The sequence below is a fragment of the Nothoprocta perdicaria genome, unplaced genomic scaffold (assembly GCF_003342845.1).
Source record: "Nothoprocta perdicaria isolate Ctin4 unplaced genomic scaffold, notPer1 scaffold_46, whole genome shotgun sequence".
Taxonomy (NCBI): Eukaryota; Metazoa; Chordata; class Aves; order Tinamiformes; family Tinamidae; genus Nothoprocta; species Nothoprocta perdicaria.
This window is the reverse complement of record NW_020455710.1, coordinates 2,274,379-2,291,984: the sequence shown is the minus strand read 5'-3', so window position 1 is coordinate 2,291,984 and position 17,606 is coordinate 2,274,379. Positions and strand designations below refer to the sequence as shown.

Sequence of the window (17,606 nt, the reverse complement as noted above, 5' to 3'; positions counted from 1 at the left end):
CTTAAAATGAAAATTCAGACATGGGAAATTTTCCATAGATTGGTCATATAAAAATTAGGCCAAAAAAAAAGCTATTAAAAAAAAAATCTTTACTTTGAATGAACTGACATGGATTTAAATGACCTGTGAGAGAATGTGTATGGTTGTATGTGCATGTATAAAGTTTCTTGTCCACTTTTGTGAGCCCAGACTCCCATCCTTCATGGCAGCCTGCCAAGCAGGGCAAGAACGTGGAGAAACTTGACTTGCTGGCACCACTCCAGGTTAGATGCTGGGGAGCGGAGAGCCGGGAAAAGCGGGTAAGCTGGCAGAAAACCAAGCACATTCCCATCAAAACTTTCATTGGAATAGACATATTTTCATGCAACGTGTTAGATTTTGGTGAACCGGCATTAGCTGAGAGAAAAATGTTCCACTGGAAAGTTTCCAAATTGTTCTAGCGCTGAGATCTCCTTGAAACTTGTACCCTGCATTTTTCATGCAACTGCAAAATAGATTTCTATTTCCCATTGTATCATGTACAGGGATAGAATACTGTTCATTGTGCTACTGACTGTCTAATATTATTTGTCCTGCTACTGTAAAAAGCAGTCTCATTTTACCATCCTGCTGCAAGTGCTGATCTTATTCCTGCAGCTTTTTTCAGGATTCCCCCTCACCAATGTTGTCTATCCAAACGAATCACAACAAATGTCAGCACATGAGGTGTTTCCTGGTGAGCAAACTAGTTTTTGACTCAGAGACAGATTCTAATCTCCGTTGTTAGAACAAGACCTGTCTCATTGGGACCTGTCCCAACTGCAATGGAGAAAACTACTTCCTCACCTGACAGTGCTACTAGAATTAATATATAAGGAAAATAATAGACTTATAACATTTCTGAGATGTATAAAATGCAAGAGCTTCAACTACTAGAATGCAGATACCTCTTAGACACAAAATAGTTAAGATTATTCTGAGTAACATGGTAAAAGCAGTGGCAGAAAACAGGGAGAAAAGGCTACAGGACTGGATGAGCAGTTAACTGTAATGAACACATGCAACTCCTCATTTAAAGAATCTGTGAAATTAAATACTTGAAGATAGAAATGTGTATGTGAACTTAATTTAGCCTACAAGTTGCAACCCTCCTTTAATTACTGTATTTGCTTAAGCAAATCTGCCAATTCTCTCCTCCTCCTTAGTCTTCATTGAAATCAAGAGCTGAAAGAACTGGTGCATCCATATGGTCTTCTGCAAGGTTTTCTTCCTAAATTTTCCCCTTTCTTTCATTGAGTCAATCTAACACATTGTCTCTACAGATCTTGCTTCTTTGAGCTCCATAAGTCATTATGGACACCAAGCAATTATTCCAATAGGCCTTTCTGGACACTTAATTTTATTTTGTAATTGCTCCAAAGTAGCTAGCTAAACATGAGAAAGTCTAAAAACTCTGTGCATGAACTAATAGAATGAAACATTGCAGCATAGCACCATCAAGCCAAAACACTCAGCTCTGCCTATCGACACATCCAGATTTTCTTCAATTCCATCACGTGTATGTGCGAATATTTCACTGACTCCTTCAAAAATTCGAACTATTCAGCTGCTGGGACTAGTATAGCAGTATCAAAATATTAGATCACACACAGAAAAGGAACTCAGATGTTGATCAAAGTGACAACCTGTATAACTAACATCATGGGTTTACTATATTTGGGAGTCAGTTGCTGTTTGCCCCACACCTGTTTCTAGGAGAGTTCTACTCTGCTGTGTAAACCATTTTAGCTACCCCATTACCAAGAAGAGAGATGGCCTTTAGTGATGGGCAGAAGTGGAAGAGTTGTGAAAAGTCCTTAGGAAACACTTTCTTGTGGAAAACGGTTAAGAACTACTAGAAGTGAAAGAACTGTATAAACCCCAGGATAAACCACTGGCTGGCTCTACCTTCATGCTTTGTCTCACACCTCCTTTCCCAGGTACACTTGCATTGAGAGATATTCACTGTTTTTGCATAAAGTGCTCTACTATTTATTTTTCCATAGAAATAGCTGCTGATACATTACTACTGCTACATCAGACACTCAGCAAACCACCTTTGCAATAGTATTTTATAGATAAAACCCTGAACTCTTCTCATTCGGACCAAATTGTTCTACAGAGCAAATTACTGAGAGGGCACCTGGAATCCCTGGGAAGATAAACAGATAAAGGTGCATTACAGCCTGAATAGTACTGTTAGTGTTAAAGACAAAATGCAGCATCAAGTAAAGCACAGTAAAAATTACCGTTTCAAGTTATATGCCTGAAACCTCTGAGCTTACTACAAAGCTTGAACCAAACTGAGCTTTGTTGCTGATGGGGTGATGCAAAACTGGACATGCTTAATTTCTGAACCTGCCTCTCAGAACATTTATTCATATTATGCCCCATTCAGGAAGTGATCTCGCTGGAAAATCTGAGCAAACAGTAGCACAGAACTTCCAGACTCTCAAAGAGCTAAAGAATGTTCTTTCCCCCCGTCCCCGACTTCTTTTAAATGAATTTAGTGCTTGTGAAAGGAATCAGATTGACAACCCCTGGGACTGAGGCTTAGTATGGATGCACAAGGACAGACTTTTTGAGGGAACCAGCTTTGCTCTGATGCACCTTCCCTCTGAATTGCAAGTTTAACTCATCAGCTTTAGCACTAGCAGGGCCACACTCAAAACTAGTGCAAAGATAAAGCATCAATTTCTAATGCCTGAGGATAAATAATTAGGAACTAATCATCACTTACACTGCAGCTGTCTAAAAATCATACACCGCAAGTCTGAAGCAGAGTCGAAAACTGTGATAGGTGTCTGAGTTCCTAGTACAAACAGCAACTGAACCTGGACTCTGAACAGAAAGTCACATAGAATTAGCTAATAAAGTACCAAATTAAGGAAATATCAAATACTGCCCTTTTCTAGGGCTCAGAAATAGTCCTATAGCTGTGAGCTGCAACAGATATATATCATTCAAGTCAGATGCAAATGGAAAATATTTACTACAGATTTAGAAAAATCATCAAGGGGAAGCACGGTCTTCAGTTTCACACAGCATTTGGCCTCTCTGGCAAAGCTCACAGCGCACAGACCAGTGTCCAAGGAGTGTGATCTTCATAACATGAAAGCAGAGGTGTCATGAAGCTACCATTATATCAGGACACAATAACCAATTTTCCATTACTTGTCACTGGGCTGCCAGCATAAGGCTAAAAGCTGCCTCTCTTTTTGTAACTCATCTTTCCAGAGGCCAGGAACCCCACTCTTCCCCAGTTCAGAATGAGCATTTCTGGGCTGAGCAATCACTCTCCTCAGTTAACTAACACAAATGGCTGCAGTAATAAGGATACTATCTTATTAAGTATATTCCCACCATCATTCTCTGGAAATCTCAGTATGAACCATGGAAATCTTCTGAATCTCAAATGTGCCATTTAACAATTTTTATTCTTCTATATTCTACTTGTCTATTTTACTCTTGCTAGTTCCATCTACAGATTTTAAAATTAATAATCCTATCAGTCTCTTGCTAAAAAAAAGTGAAGTAATTGTTTGTAATTTTTAAAGAACGTGGGTGGCCATGGGAGAGTGAATGGCAGAGGTGAAGGCATTAAAGGAAAATGAAGGAATGCAAAACAAGTGGAACATTGAATGAGAGAAAATCCAATTAAATTCAACTCAATTCCATTTAATTTTCAGCAGAAGAGTATGACATGTCCCAGGCCTGCTGAAATTGATGGAAAATCTATCAAGCAAAGTATTTGCATTGAATTAACAGGCACAAATCAGACCTGCTGACACATATTGGTTAATACCTGAAAGCACAAAACCATTTTACCTCAGCTGAAGTCTGTTGCCTCTGCTTGACAAGAGGGTTTATCTTACATTTCCCTAAAAGTCACAAAAGCTGACTTCAGCTTTCCCTCTGTAATAAACTTATGTTCTTAAAAAAATATAGAGATTTAGGAAGTTTTATGCCCACTTGCAGCAAATTTAAATATCCAAATCACAGCAAAATTCATCAATGGTATCATGAGCAAAACTGGTTTAGCACGTTTAATTATTCTCTATAGGCAGAGAATATTTTCATGCCTCATATTTTTCAAGTTTATACTTAATATGTATATATTCTGCTGAAACTTACTGTACTATGCTGGATTTTCCTTCCCTATGCCTTTTTTTTTCCCCATGCTATTGCTGACAGTTTTCAACGTGCACATTTGCTGACAGCTCTGGATCGTGTTCGCCCATGTCTTTGGGCGAGACTGACTCACTCCCATCCTTTTTGTTGCTGTGAAGAAAGTAAACAGTAGCTGCAAAGCTGTCACCGACTTGGGTTTCTTTTTCTCCTGTATGCATTTAATCCTTTTCTTCTGTATACCCAAGACAGTTTGTTCCAGCATTCAACTCATACCCACAGTTTACAATGCCTCTTGGTTAACCTGGCAGAAATTTATACCCAGCTTTGGTGTTCTTTTCACTTTCATTAAGACAGGTGAAGAACAAAAGAACACAAGTTGTCTAAATTTAACCCAAATGTTCTGACAAAAGTCTCAAAAGGAAAAGATTGGGAAAAGTGAGCTTTTTGCAGGGGTGCTTTTTGCATCACCAAGCACACACAGGTAATGCCCGTTTCTGTGTCTCATAAAGGCAAGAACTCCTAAAATTGAACTTCACCCACACCAATCAAAATGCCACTCAACTGCTGATTGAAATATCCTTCATTCAAATCAGCGTGAGTGCTTTTAATGGCTACCCAAATGGATGTCAAATTAAATAAGAAACAAAATGCAAATAAATTAGTATTCCTAGCTACTGATATGCTATAAATATTTATGAGGAAAAAAAGATGCTGTAATTTCAAGTGATACCACAGGCCTATTTTGTACAAACAGTTAAAACAGTTATACATGCAATCCCGTACTTTGCAATTTTTTTCCATTTCACATCACCATAATCACCTAATAAATATTTAAATGGACCCATTTGCTGTAACTATAAAAGAACCGTGTAAACTTGTTGTCATCTAGACACATAAGCCGCAGTGGAGTCAATGAATTTCAACAGTCACTTAATATTGCAAGCCACAAGCTACCTTAAACCTGCCAGCAACTGTCTGCCAGGAAGCTACTGTAGCACCACGGCTACCTCCTCCAACCCAGGACACGAGATTCATTATGAATGCTAGCATTGCTACTCTAATTAGGCCTGGGAGAGGTTTAACAACCATGCTACAGTCTTGCTGCTGACAAATATAAAAATAAAGCCTTGTTCAAATTAGCAATGTGAAGTGAGAAGGCCTAGAAGCAGCAACTGTCTGACCAGTAGTGAAACAGTTCTAATCTATAGTGAGGTTATTTTGCTTCATAAACTGCTAGTATGTTACCTGCAGGAGGTCTCCCTGTAAAATGAATTATAGTAAGCTATATGTGATAATTAACCGTGCATTAGCAAATATCTTGAAACAGGGGGGCTCTGTTTTCTCTGTATTTTGACTAATAAAAGCATGAATTTGTTCAACAAATGATCATTTAGGTTGTGGAATGCTAAGCATATTGGAAGAACACAGTAAGCAATAGAATATTGTAGGTGGACTAACAGTTTCCTTACAAAAACAGGCTGTTTAATAGGCTGGCTCCATACTACGTTATTCACAGTACTAAAAACCACAGTGTTGGGAAGACAAATACAATATACATTTAAAATAATATAAACCTTGTACTCCTATTTACTTTAAAAATGCCATGGATGTGACAATAAAAAAAAATCCATAAGCAAACGTTTCTTTCAGAAAGACAAAATCCCAAATGACTCTTTCCAGAATGTAAGCAGATAGTGAAGCAATGGCTATGGTCATCTTCTCCAGAGAGCAAAAACATACCCGTATATAAAACAGTCTATAGCAGATCAGTGTTAAACTAGGAAAAAGAAAAAAAAAAAAAAACACCCACCCAGTTTCTGAGATATACTGCATATTATGAAAAAAGTGGTACCATGATTTTTTGAGTTTTCTTCATGTCTTATGAAACTATTTAAGCCTGATGCTTCATGGAACTGTACCAGCTGCAAATGAGGGGCCAGGGCTACTCCAGCATGCCCAGCCTGGCGTCTGGGCAGCTTTGTTCATATGAACAGCTCAAGTTTCCAAGCGTCCCAAGCTGCAGGGCTTCTTGCACACAGGCAATCTATCAGCCCGAACCAGGCTCCCTGCAGCAATGACTAATTAGAGGATCTGGCCTTATCATGGGAAAATATACAGACCCAGGGTTACAGGGACAAACTGTGAATAAAAAGTGGTATGTGGAGAAAACTGAACAAGGGGGATCCTAGCATGCCAGGTTACACAGCCAAGAGCAAGGAGCTTCTCATTAGTTCCCCGTGGCCTTCTTTTTGATTCAGCCCAAGGAGGCTGAAATACATGCACTGAAAAGCATCAGCCCTTCTGCAAAACAGCCATGATAGGCAGGACATCCTCTTCTTCCCAGTCCCATCTCAGACTTTTCAGATGTAATCCTCAAGACAGACCTACAAAATATCTTTGTAATTTCATCTGTAAACTAAGCTCACAGCTCTATTATATAATAAATATCATGGACTCCAAAGAAATGAAGATTTTACAGCACATTACAGTTTTCCTTGCAACTCACCTCTGCTCTAAGGCAACTAAGCAGGCGCCATCTCTCTTGACCTGAGCCTCAGGAACTACCAATTGTATTATTTTGTCCAGTGCCAGCACCCCCCACTATTAGAAAGCTGCCAGTCATTCTTACTTACAGACAGCTTATCTCATTAACAGTGAATTCAGAACATGCATTGCCTCTGTCATCTTGAAAATTGCCAGCTTGGCTTCAGGGTAGCAAAGGTCTTTTATAACTGAAGACTAGTCTATCTTACATCTTCTGAAAAACAGGTCAACAATATTATTATTTAGACAGTTGGAAATAAGTTGGAATTGGAAATAAGCATCTTGCAAAACTTTGGTTGTGCTATCATTACATTTACTGTCATTACAACAACAAATAAATCTCTCAACAAATATGAATTTTTGGGTTAAATTTCTAAATGGCAATAAGCTGCAGAAACGGAGATGAGTCTGGAGATCCTATTTTTTCCCTTAATGTCCATCCTGAACATGTCTGCTTTTATATCCAAGAGTAATATACTTTTTCTATGGTTCTCTCCATCAGCATGATTGTTCTCTACTGCTGAAGGTATCAGGTATTTTTAATAATAATGCACGGAGAGTGACCACATGTATTCACAGTATTGAGCTTAATGAAGTTTAAAACCCCAGTGATTCGTCTATAATTTAGCTTTTAAAAACAAACAAAAAACAACATTTAGAAGTTGTTTTATTATGTATGTACTAACCTTCAGTTTAGCTAATGTAAATGAGACCTTTAAAAGCACTATACTGTATTTTCCCAATTGAATTACACTTGCAGGCTTTCGCAGAGAGGGTAAGATTGCCCCCTTTTGGAATTTCCAAACCTAACAGTTAAAATGAAGAATTAGGTGCAAAACATTCCTATATTCCTACTCCAGATATGCATCTCATCAAGGATTATTTGTGTTTCATACTGTTGTATTCTACTGTTATTTTGCATGTGGCTTCACATTCCTTACTGAAGTAATAGACATGAAAGAATCCAATTGCCCTTGCCAGCAACCACAAAGGCACAAAGTCTAAAGTCAGCTAAAGGTAAACATATGGAGGCCACCAAGGAATGCAGTTGTAAAAGGGAGCATATGACTTAGTTCTCCCCTGCCCTGTTTGGAGAACAATTATATTGAAAAGTCATTCCAGAGAGAGTAATCTATAAATTACTGTCTACTATAATGTTGCATCACACTCTGATAAGATTCAGGATAAAAGAAGGCTATTTTAACTAAGAGCTGAAACAACCGAAATTCTGAAAAGAATCATGAAAATTCTTTTGGTTTCAGATTTAACTTTATAATAAAAACACCCCATGTATATTGAAGTGGTCTTTTTTTTTTAAACCGACTTGGCAACTTTAGCACAAAAATAATGGTCTTTAAGTCCAAGTAATTTCTCTAAGTGTACTAGAACGTTACCGAGATATTCACATGCACAGTGAAAAAACAGAGAGTAAACTCAGAAACTAGAAATCAATATTTTCATGAGAAATTATTTTTATTATTACAGTGCCATAAGGTCAAAAATATCAGTAAATTTGTTAACAAAAACAATATAAGTTAGGCCTTTTTAAACAGTAACAGATAGGAAATATTTGTATAATAAAGCATCACTGGTCTGTTGTTTGACAATGATCTTCTTGTGACCACTAATTTCAGAGAGCTAATTTTTCTAATTCATTATAGAGCACGGTCTATTTTTGTGTCAAAACTGAAGGTAAAATGTGAACTCAATTTCAATTCTGAGTTTGTTCCACATTACTTGGCCACTGTGGATCTAGATCAGCGTTTCCTACTCATCTCAGTGTGGATGGAGTTCGGCTGCTGTCTGAAGACCAGAGAAGTAATTTCATTTAAAGAGACTCATTTTCTTTGTTATCATCCTTTTTCCCCAATCTGTTCTCACCAGCCTCTCCTCCATCCTTTCAGGCACACTTTTATAAGGCTTAGGTGGAAAACTCTTTAATCTTGTCCACGATTTCCCTTTAGCTGCATTTAAAAAGGTTAACTTTAAAAGATGGCTTCTGCAAGCCTAACTGCAAACATGTAGGCACATATTTAAGAGTAAGCTGAGAAACAACCTCAGTTTTGTCACTGTTTTCAGGACTGGAATAATAAGCATTTTGAGCACTTCACAGCTTTTGAAAGGATATTTTCAAAGCTATTATTACCAAATCCTACTCATTTTAACAGCCATCTGTTGCCTCAAAATCTGTAAAAAGTTGAATCCAATAGAATGCATTAATGTGTCTTCAACTGGAGGTAACTTCTCAAATAATTCAAGGGCCATCATCCTACAGGAGGAAACATGGCATGATCTGCAAATGGAGACAGATTGATAGCCTGATGTAAAACAGTTATAAATCAGAAATCAGAAAGCATCAGTGAGAGCTCCGTCTATGTATCTCATCATAGCTAAAATAAGACTTCTGTTCAAGCAAACTAAGAGCAGACAGTCAATAAACCACACCGAATCCACATGAAAACACAGAATTCAAGCTGTGCAATTCTGCTGAAGAACTCTTTGCCTGTAGTTCTGTACTCAGTATTAAATAACCACACCATACATCTGTTTCAGCCTCAAACTTCAAGGAATGTAGCAGTTGCTTTTCCATCTTAATACAATCACAGTCACATCACCAAAAGCTGTTGTCTTCCAAAGCTTTAGCCAGCTAAAGCCAGCCATACTATATAGTAACAGAGGTTTATGCATTATGTACTTTTAATTATTTCAAAATACGCTTGCCCATCAGCATTTATTTTATACCATGAGCACAACAGCATGGAACAACATACTTCAGAACCTTAAAAAAAAAACCATTGTGCCAATAGACTTTAATGCAAATATATCACAAAAAGAGAAATAGGGCACAAAAAGAGAAATAGGGCACAAAAAGAGAAATAGGGCACATTACTACTTTATTTTAAAATATTGAAATCGACACCATTAACTTTTCTCTCCTAATTCTCTCTTAATTTCTTCGGTATCAAGCTTAAATGAAGATCATTATCATTTGTGTGTGCTTTATCTTTGTTTCACAGCAAACTCTCTATCAGCACGCTGCTGCTACTGCTACTACCGCTAGTGATACCTCATTACCCTTCTGAGGAAAAAACCAATGCCAGTGTAACGAAGTTCATACAAAATCCACAGAACTGGGTGAATGCAGTCTATTCCCTAAGGACAGATGTTTTCTATTAAAATAACTGTTTTGTTCTATTAAAATAACTGTTTTGACCTGCTGCATTACAGACAACTCACCTGCCTGTTTACATACCACACTTACTCCCAAACAACCTCCAGTTTTGCACACACTAGCTCTCCCTATTTAATTAGGTCCAGTCTCTGGGATTTTGCCAGACAGTGGCAAAATCAACAGTGCTGAAAAGCATCATGAACTAATACCGAATGATCTTGTTCCACTGATTTCAGTGCTACTGTACCAATTTGCACAAAATTCACAGGTTTTAATCTCCTGAAGTAGGAGAGCTAAACTGAAGCTGAGGGAGCATTACTGCTGACATTTTTTAAACTCACATTCGTATTTATCAATAACGTTCACATCACTCCTTCTTGCAATACATCTTTAATATAGTGGAAACCTATATTATTAACCTATATTGTTAAGCTTTTGTTTTAACTTGAGATTATAGATTCCAAATGAATAAATCTGGCCATTGGTATTTTTGCTATGCAAGTACTGAAGGATGCAAGGGAGTTTTTTTCATTTTAAAATGTGACAGCTGCAGGAGTACCCAAATTAAACTGTCCTACCGAGACTTCTTTTGGGCTATTTATAATACTTTTCAGACAAAACTGAATCCTCTGCAGATAAAGTTATCAGACACAGTCCATCTGTAAGACCTGCATTCATGTGACATAAACTGAATGTGAATGGCAATATTTGCAAGCCAAAAAGATGGCTTGCATCTACAGCTATGCTCAGCTACACTCAGCTACACTCAGACAGTGAATCTGAAGCAAAGGTGGGAGTCTAACCCTTAAGATACGTTTGTTAACCAAAATTCAGGTAATACAGTAGTTACCAAAAAATCAGATGCATCTAAACAAAGTATTATGAAGTTGGAAGTCCCACAGGACACAACAGCTGTGCAGTTTGTCTGATCTTCTATGAAGTTAAATTAATTTTGAAACTCTAGAAGTACTAATAATTTAAATTAAGGCTCCATAAAAAGAAAAACTTGTCCTCGGCTTTCTTCTTCATCTGTGTTCATAGAATAAAAAGCACCATCACACTAAAAGCACCAAACGATTCCTCTGAAACAGGATGAACAGCAGTGTAACTTTCCAGACTCTCTGCCCAAGCTGTTTCAGGACCTATATAGTTCAGTCGAAGAAAAGTCAGAGCTTAAGTTGAATTACGCCCTTGCTGCTTTCAAAAGACTTAAAAGTTACCTAGCCTGTAGCCAGTGTGTCATGTATTCCAGCTCAGAATATAAAAAGGTCTTTAGTGCCACATAAGACTTTTTACCTAGTTTTCCTTTCTGTGCCATTGAGCTAATCATAAGGAAGGAATGCACACTCCAATCATGCTAATTAGTTTATTAAATATGACTAAGGAGATCACTTTAATGTGTCCTCAAGGATGCTTGAAAGCAGTTTTATGAAAAGAAACACTTCTTTTTTTCCCTTGCTGACACATTCACTGGACCAAAAGGCTGTCATTAAGTAGACTGCAGTTATCCTGACATCTATATACATATATATATATCTCAAAGAATACTATAGGAAAACAAACAGCCTATACATAATAATCACGATTTTTATTTTGTAGTCACTGAAAAATGCCATAGAGGTTTAAGGATAGGAGCAGAAGAAAACTCAGTCTCTCAGGAAACTTAAATATAAACTTTTTTGTAGGGTACAATTCAAAGAGCATGAACCAGTGCTCTAGATCTGCCCACCCCAAGTGGTAAGTTGTTGGGGAAACCAGTGACCAGCTGCTTATGACCAGGTGAATCCAGGAAAACTTGTTTTCCTACAGCTAGGATCTGCAAAATAATTCTGCACAAAGGAGCATAACAAACCTGCCCTTAGCTCTATATAGCTCTGGCTTAACTAACAGGTCTAAGCATAGTAAACCTTCCTTAGCAGAAGGTAACTACTGCATGAGCAGCGTCTGGCTCATAGGTCATGATCTTGGCTAAGGATTCTTGGTCCTGCTGCAATTCAAGAAACATTACAATTATACAACTGAAGGCAGTTACATCTTTTAGGCCAATCACAAATTTACAAAATTTTAAATAAGGCAGGACTTTCAAGTGCCTACAAAATTCAAGTGTTTAACCTCTGAGGTACAGTCAGATGTCACAGTCAGAAGCCATATGCATTTGGTGCAGCATCTCCGTTGAATGTCTGTGCCATCAATCAAGGCAAACTGAAATCTGTCCCACGTCAGCAGAGTACAGTACCCTACCTTAGGCCACTGAAGCATATTCCCTTCATGTTACCCTCTGGACAAACGTTTGGGGTTTTTTTTTAGCAAAACCACAGGGTAGTGTAGCCCTCGCTAGCCTTAGCACATGCACTCTGCGCTCAAGGCTGCAACAAGATTAAACTGTAAGTGCCTAGGATATTTTTTAAAAAGAGACATGGGTACCTTAAAAGAAACATTTATAAATGAGCTTTAATGCATTAGCTTTTTACATTGAATGCAGGTTTTTAACCACTTCTGGTACTGCATTAATAGCAATGTTCCCCCAAACCAGATCTAAAACCTCAAACAAAATCTAATTAAAACCAAGCTCCAGACATCCACTTAAACCCTTTGATAGTCTTATTTTGATCCTCAAATTTTAAGTGACATAGGAGATCTTTGTATTCAAAAGGCTGAAAAATCTTGCCCTACAAAAGCGTGCTCTTGTGCATTGCCCTTTCTCAGAAGTAAAAAGTTCTGAGAAAGGAAATGGTATGTAACATTTTTCAGTGATACACTCAGACTGAATCTTTGATCAGTTTTTACTGTTTGACAGCTCTGAATATAAATGAGCACTCAAATATTGGATAACTATTTAATATTGGAGAAACATTTTTGCTTCCTTTTCGTCTCAAGGTTTATTATGCCAGACATAGTAACCCTTTTAGTTTTTAAACCATGTTCTTATATGACAATTCGTTTTAGAGGACCCTAAGAATCAACACTCATGCAGAATCTCCTATTATATATATACGCTTAAATCGTTGATTCTGTAGGTGAATAACTGCGTGTCAAATGTAATATTGCACACTAGATTTTTAAAAGTTGAAATAGTTTTTTAGAAGTCCAATTTCAAAACAGCATTTTGAGTCTGAAGTCAAACATTCTGTTTAATATTCGCCTAAGCTCACCAATTCACAAATGGTTTCAAGTTGGTAAAAACGTTATTCAATTGAATAAAATTAAAATTTAATTCTATTTCAGAAGGAATAAATTCACAATCAGCATTTTCTGCTTTCACATTTTCTTCTCATCCTTGTCCAGCCAGACATCAAAACAGCCCTGGGTAGCACTGAGCCACCCAAGAACTGGCTGCTGAAACCCTAAGAATGTTCCACCAAGTCTAGTGAAAGCACATTCATTTACGCCACAACACAGTGTACACAAACACATATTTAGAAATATATTTATCTTGGGAATTGAAGTGATCTCATAGATCCTGAATCCTCAGGAAACTTGAATACTTTATATAATAAATAGATTCATAATGTTATTTATTAAGAAGTGATGAGATTTTCATCTTTTCAAGGGACTGAAACCTAGATCTCACTAACCTGAGGGATCCACTGTATTCCAGATGCACAATTTCACCTAAATACTGAGAAGCTATTTTATGTTCTCACATACACTGAGCAAACATTGCAGCATTCAGCCCCCAACAATTTTCCGTAAGTCTAAATGATTTCTTCTAATCCATTTGTCATGACAGTCTTGAAGCTTTGTACTGTTTCTTAATTTCCCACTGGCTGGAGTTGATTAGTCCCATTCAGAATTGAGCCTGTGAAGTATTTGGTAGGTAAATACCTAAAATAGGTAAACACCTAAAAAAGGGTACTTTTTCCTTTTACCCATCAGAAGAAAGCAATCACCTTTTTTGCTTCCAACCCTATTTTTCTGAGAAGCAAGCTATATAAACCATAAATAAAACAAGTTTGTCTCTGATATGTCATAAATCTCCATGCATATTGTGCATCACCGGTTGCCAGTTTTAGCATTTTGTTTGCTCATGTGTAGATGCAGGTAAGTTATAGCCATAGGCAATGATGACAATTACAGGTAACAGCAGAAGTAACTAATTCCATAAATACAAATAATGAATACCCAGTCTTAATTACCTTTATATAAAGTGTCCATTAAAAAAAAAATACTGGTCACATCAAAATACCTGGAGGTAACTGGAAAATAAGAGAATATATTTGATATCCCATTCTTTATATGAAATAACTATTTACAACAAAAAAGAAAAAACCTGCTTATGCTTCATGTTGTGCAGGGAAATGACACTTTCAGATTTCAAAACCAAACTTGTGTCAAGAAATACATATGCCAATCTGCTAATCAGACATGACAAATTTACTGTGTAAGAAATTATACAAAAATACTTACATATAGTGGCTTCAGATGGTTTTCTCCCCTCTCATCTGATTACCTCTCCTCTCATCATCAGTGGTTTTCACTGCTGCTGTTATTCAAGCCTCGGCTGAAACAAGGCTCTCTATGCGTTTCCTCAGGGCTGCTTTGTCTGCAATTCCCCAGATGAACATTGTTCCAATAATTTATATCACTACTGGAGTTTTGTTGCTTACCTAACACATGCAATCCATTGGCTCTGTTATCTCCTACTTGCTGAGGTTCTGAGGAAAAGAAACAATAGATGAGAAACTGACAACTGATAGCATCCAACTGCTCAAGGAAAAGCAACCTGAGACCATGAAGTAACACATTAGACTGTAACGATATTGTATAACAAACATATCATCTGTCCTCCAGTGGCATTTTGAACCTCAAGTAAAAACTATAAAATATTGCTAAGCAGCTTACGAGGGCACACCAAAACCAAAAACGATTTTCTTAAGCAATTATATGATAATCATGGCATTCAAAACATATGCTCCTTTAAAAGGATATTTTGTCTCAAAAGACAAAATCCTCAACTTTTCCTTTTCAGGAAGACAAAGACTGGGATAATCCTGACAGATACTATGAAACTGAACACAATTACGTTACACAAAAACTAATAGTGTAACTATGTAAATAGTCTTTCCATCAGAATGAGAAGTCTCCACAAGATCCAGTTATATGAATTATTATCCATTCCCACAAGCCTACTGATCTGTGCAGTGGTGAATTTCATCCTGTGTTAAGAGTTCAAAGAAATTTTGTTGGGATAATTATGGCTAAGAAAGTAGTCCCAATTGAATCAGGAGTTCAGATAAGATTTTAAATCCCCAATAAAAAATAATGAAAGTACCAAAATTGCCAGAAAAGGCAATTCTGTTCCTAATTCAGTGAAAGTCATTTTTATGCACAGGACTAACATTAACACTTACTTAGAGCCTCCTCTGGGATGGTATATAGTACTGCAAACTCAACACCACTTCTTGACACTTCTTGAAATGAAAAAGGAAAGAAAAGTTAAACACAGTTGTAGAAGAAAAGTTTAAGTGTTTGATTCACTTATCCAAACTGGAGATAACACATCTTTTTAGTAAGAAGGCTCAGTCGGCGAGTAAGGATGTTCTACTCTCATCCTCTGCAGCATGCAGTGTCAAAACATGATAAATGAAGCATCAATATTAAACACTTACAGACACTTACAGAACACTATGTAAACTTCAACATCATTAAAATCTTCCGCCAAAATCCTTGCCAGCAAGACAATGCTCAGATTCTAGAAGGCACTGTGGACACAAAGGTATTACACACCCAAGCTAGAAGCACTAATTACTTTGAATTTAATTAATCTGTTTATGCTGAAGTAAGTATAAGTAAGTAATTATGGTTACAAGGCTTTAAGCATGACCTTCCTATGGACAAGTCTAGCCAATAAGGTACTATTCTTATCCCTAGATGTAGAGAGCAAGCTGGAGGAAAAGGAAATTATTCCCTCCAAGGGGAATAATTAACCAATGTTGTGGCCAACTAAGATCCCCTATTGCAGAAGCACATTGAGGATAGCAACATCTATATCACAAATCTATTCCTCCTCCCTCAATTTCTACTCATGACCCAGCCACAGACTTCACAGAGATACACTTCAGTGTGTGGGCTGCAGGGTTAGTGATATAGGAAACTGCTTTAAGATCACAGAAGAGAACCAAACTCTAGATATCATAAATATGTGAAACACTGCTACTATGGAAGAAATACCAGAAAAATTTGAATACACTCCAAATGTGTAGTGAACTAACATTATTAGCTGAACAAGAGTCCCATTAGTCTGTCCATTGCATCAGAAGAGTGGGAGCTATTCTAGTTAATTCATTTATGGTTATTTGAGGCCTAAACACATTAATCAGATGCATTTTACTAATTACATAGATCACACAGAAGCTCTTCAGGCACTACAGAGAACTCATTTTGCTGTAAAAGCTTTCTTTTACTTACTGTAAAAAAACTGTTGGAGGACAAGCCATTTCATAATTTACATAAAGCAAACCCTCCTACATTCAAGCTATTTATATCCATCAATAGCACAGCCCTAAACTTGCTAGAGATGCAGCACGCACAGTTAGAAGCGGCACCAGAAAGGAGACTATTTTGGGTAGAAAGCAATAAGCAAAGAGGCTACTGAAGACATAAAAGACTTCACTACTTGTTAAGTCTTTCCCTTTTTCACTACTTGTTAAGTCTTTCCCTTTTGAGAACGAAACAAGCTTTTGGGCCACGCACCACAGTGTTCTCCAAATCATGCTCAAAGCCCTGAACCACTGTCTTGGTCCATCACAGGTTCTCCAAGGGATGACAGTAGAACTGTAATAAAGGAATTCTTCAGAGTCTCAGAGCTCCAGAAGCATTTTTCATACTGCATAGCTTCATATTGCATATAACAACAGCGTACTGTTATATGCTATTTTGTCAGAAGACTCCTTGGCTGTTCCAGTCACAAAGGGCAAATAATACTGGCATCATCATACAGGGCAATCAATTTTTTGACATCTATTTTTAAATAAATCTATTGCAATCTATTTTTAAATAGGTAAAATGAAGCTATTCATTTAGGAGTCAACAAGGCACGTGTGACCTTCAGCCAAAAGGATAAAATAATATTATGAATCATTTTAGCAATAGGCCATAGATAAAGTTTTCATAAATGCTGACTTTCATGAGTGACTCAAGCTCAGCTGGACTAGCTTTTTAAGCCACTTCTGTGACTGAAATTTTGCCTGACAGGAAGTCAATTTAAGGAAAAAAAAAAAAACACAAACAAGCATTTCTTAAGCAAGCACTAAGTACTACACTTACATTATAAAATAAAAAAGATGAGGACTGGCTTCTTCAAAGAAGTGACAGCCTTGGCAGATGAGTATTGCAGTTCCTGTGTCTTGGGCAGGCTTTAAGTCTAGTAATGTACCTTTGCATGGAAGCAGCTGCCATTTGCAGAGCTGCCTGCCCGACTTTGCAGAATGCCTAACTTTTAGCCCACAGTGCAGGCAAGGATGCGCTACTGAAACGAAGTACTACAGCACCCAATTTTCTTTCACAAGCTTCCAGATGACCCAAGCAGCATCTAACACTTTCCAGCCTAACATGACACAGAACTAGGCCAGATAACATTTTTTCATTCCTTCCCTAAGTTCACATAAAACAGTCTTTCACTTTTCAAACTCAAGCCTCAGCAGACTCCTGGCATCAGTCTGGCTCTCCCAAGTGCCAAGAGGGCCACCACTTTAAAAGCTTTACTAGGACTCAGACAAGAATGACTCAGCTACTGACACCC

The 17,606-nt window shown here is 37.4% G+C and overlaps 1 long non-coding RNA gene across 1 annotated transcript; it reads right to left on the bottom strand.

The window, feature by feature from the left end:
* Positions 1-13,466: 13,466 nt before the first annotated feature.
* Positions 13,467-15,279, bottom strand: LOC112953804. The gene is made up of 4 exons (XR_003250620.1): positions 15,217-15,279; positions 14,273-14,520; positions 14,002-14,061; positions 13,467-13,664 (listed from the first exon to the last, which is right to left on the bottom strand). It is a non-coding gene; the product is annotated as an uncharacterized LOC112953804 (long non-coding RNA).
* Positions 15,280-17,606: the final 2,327 nt, after the last annotated feature.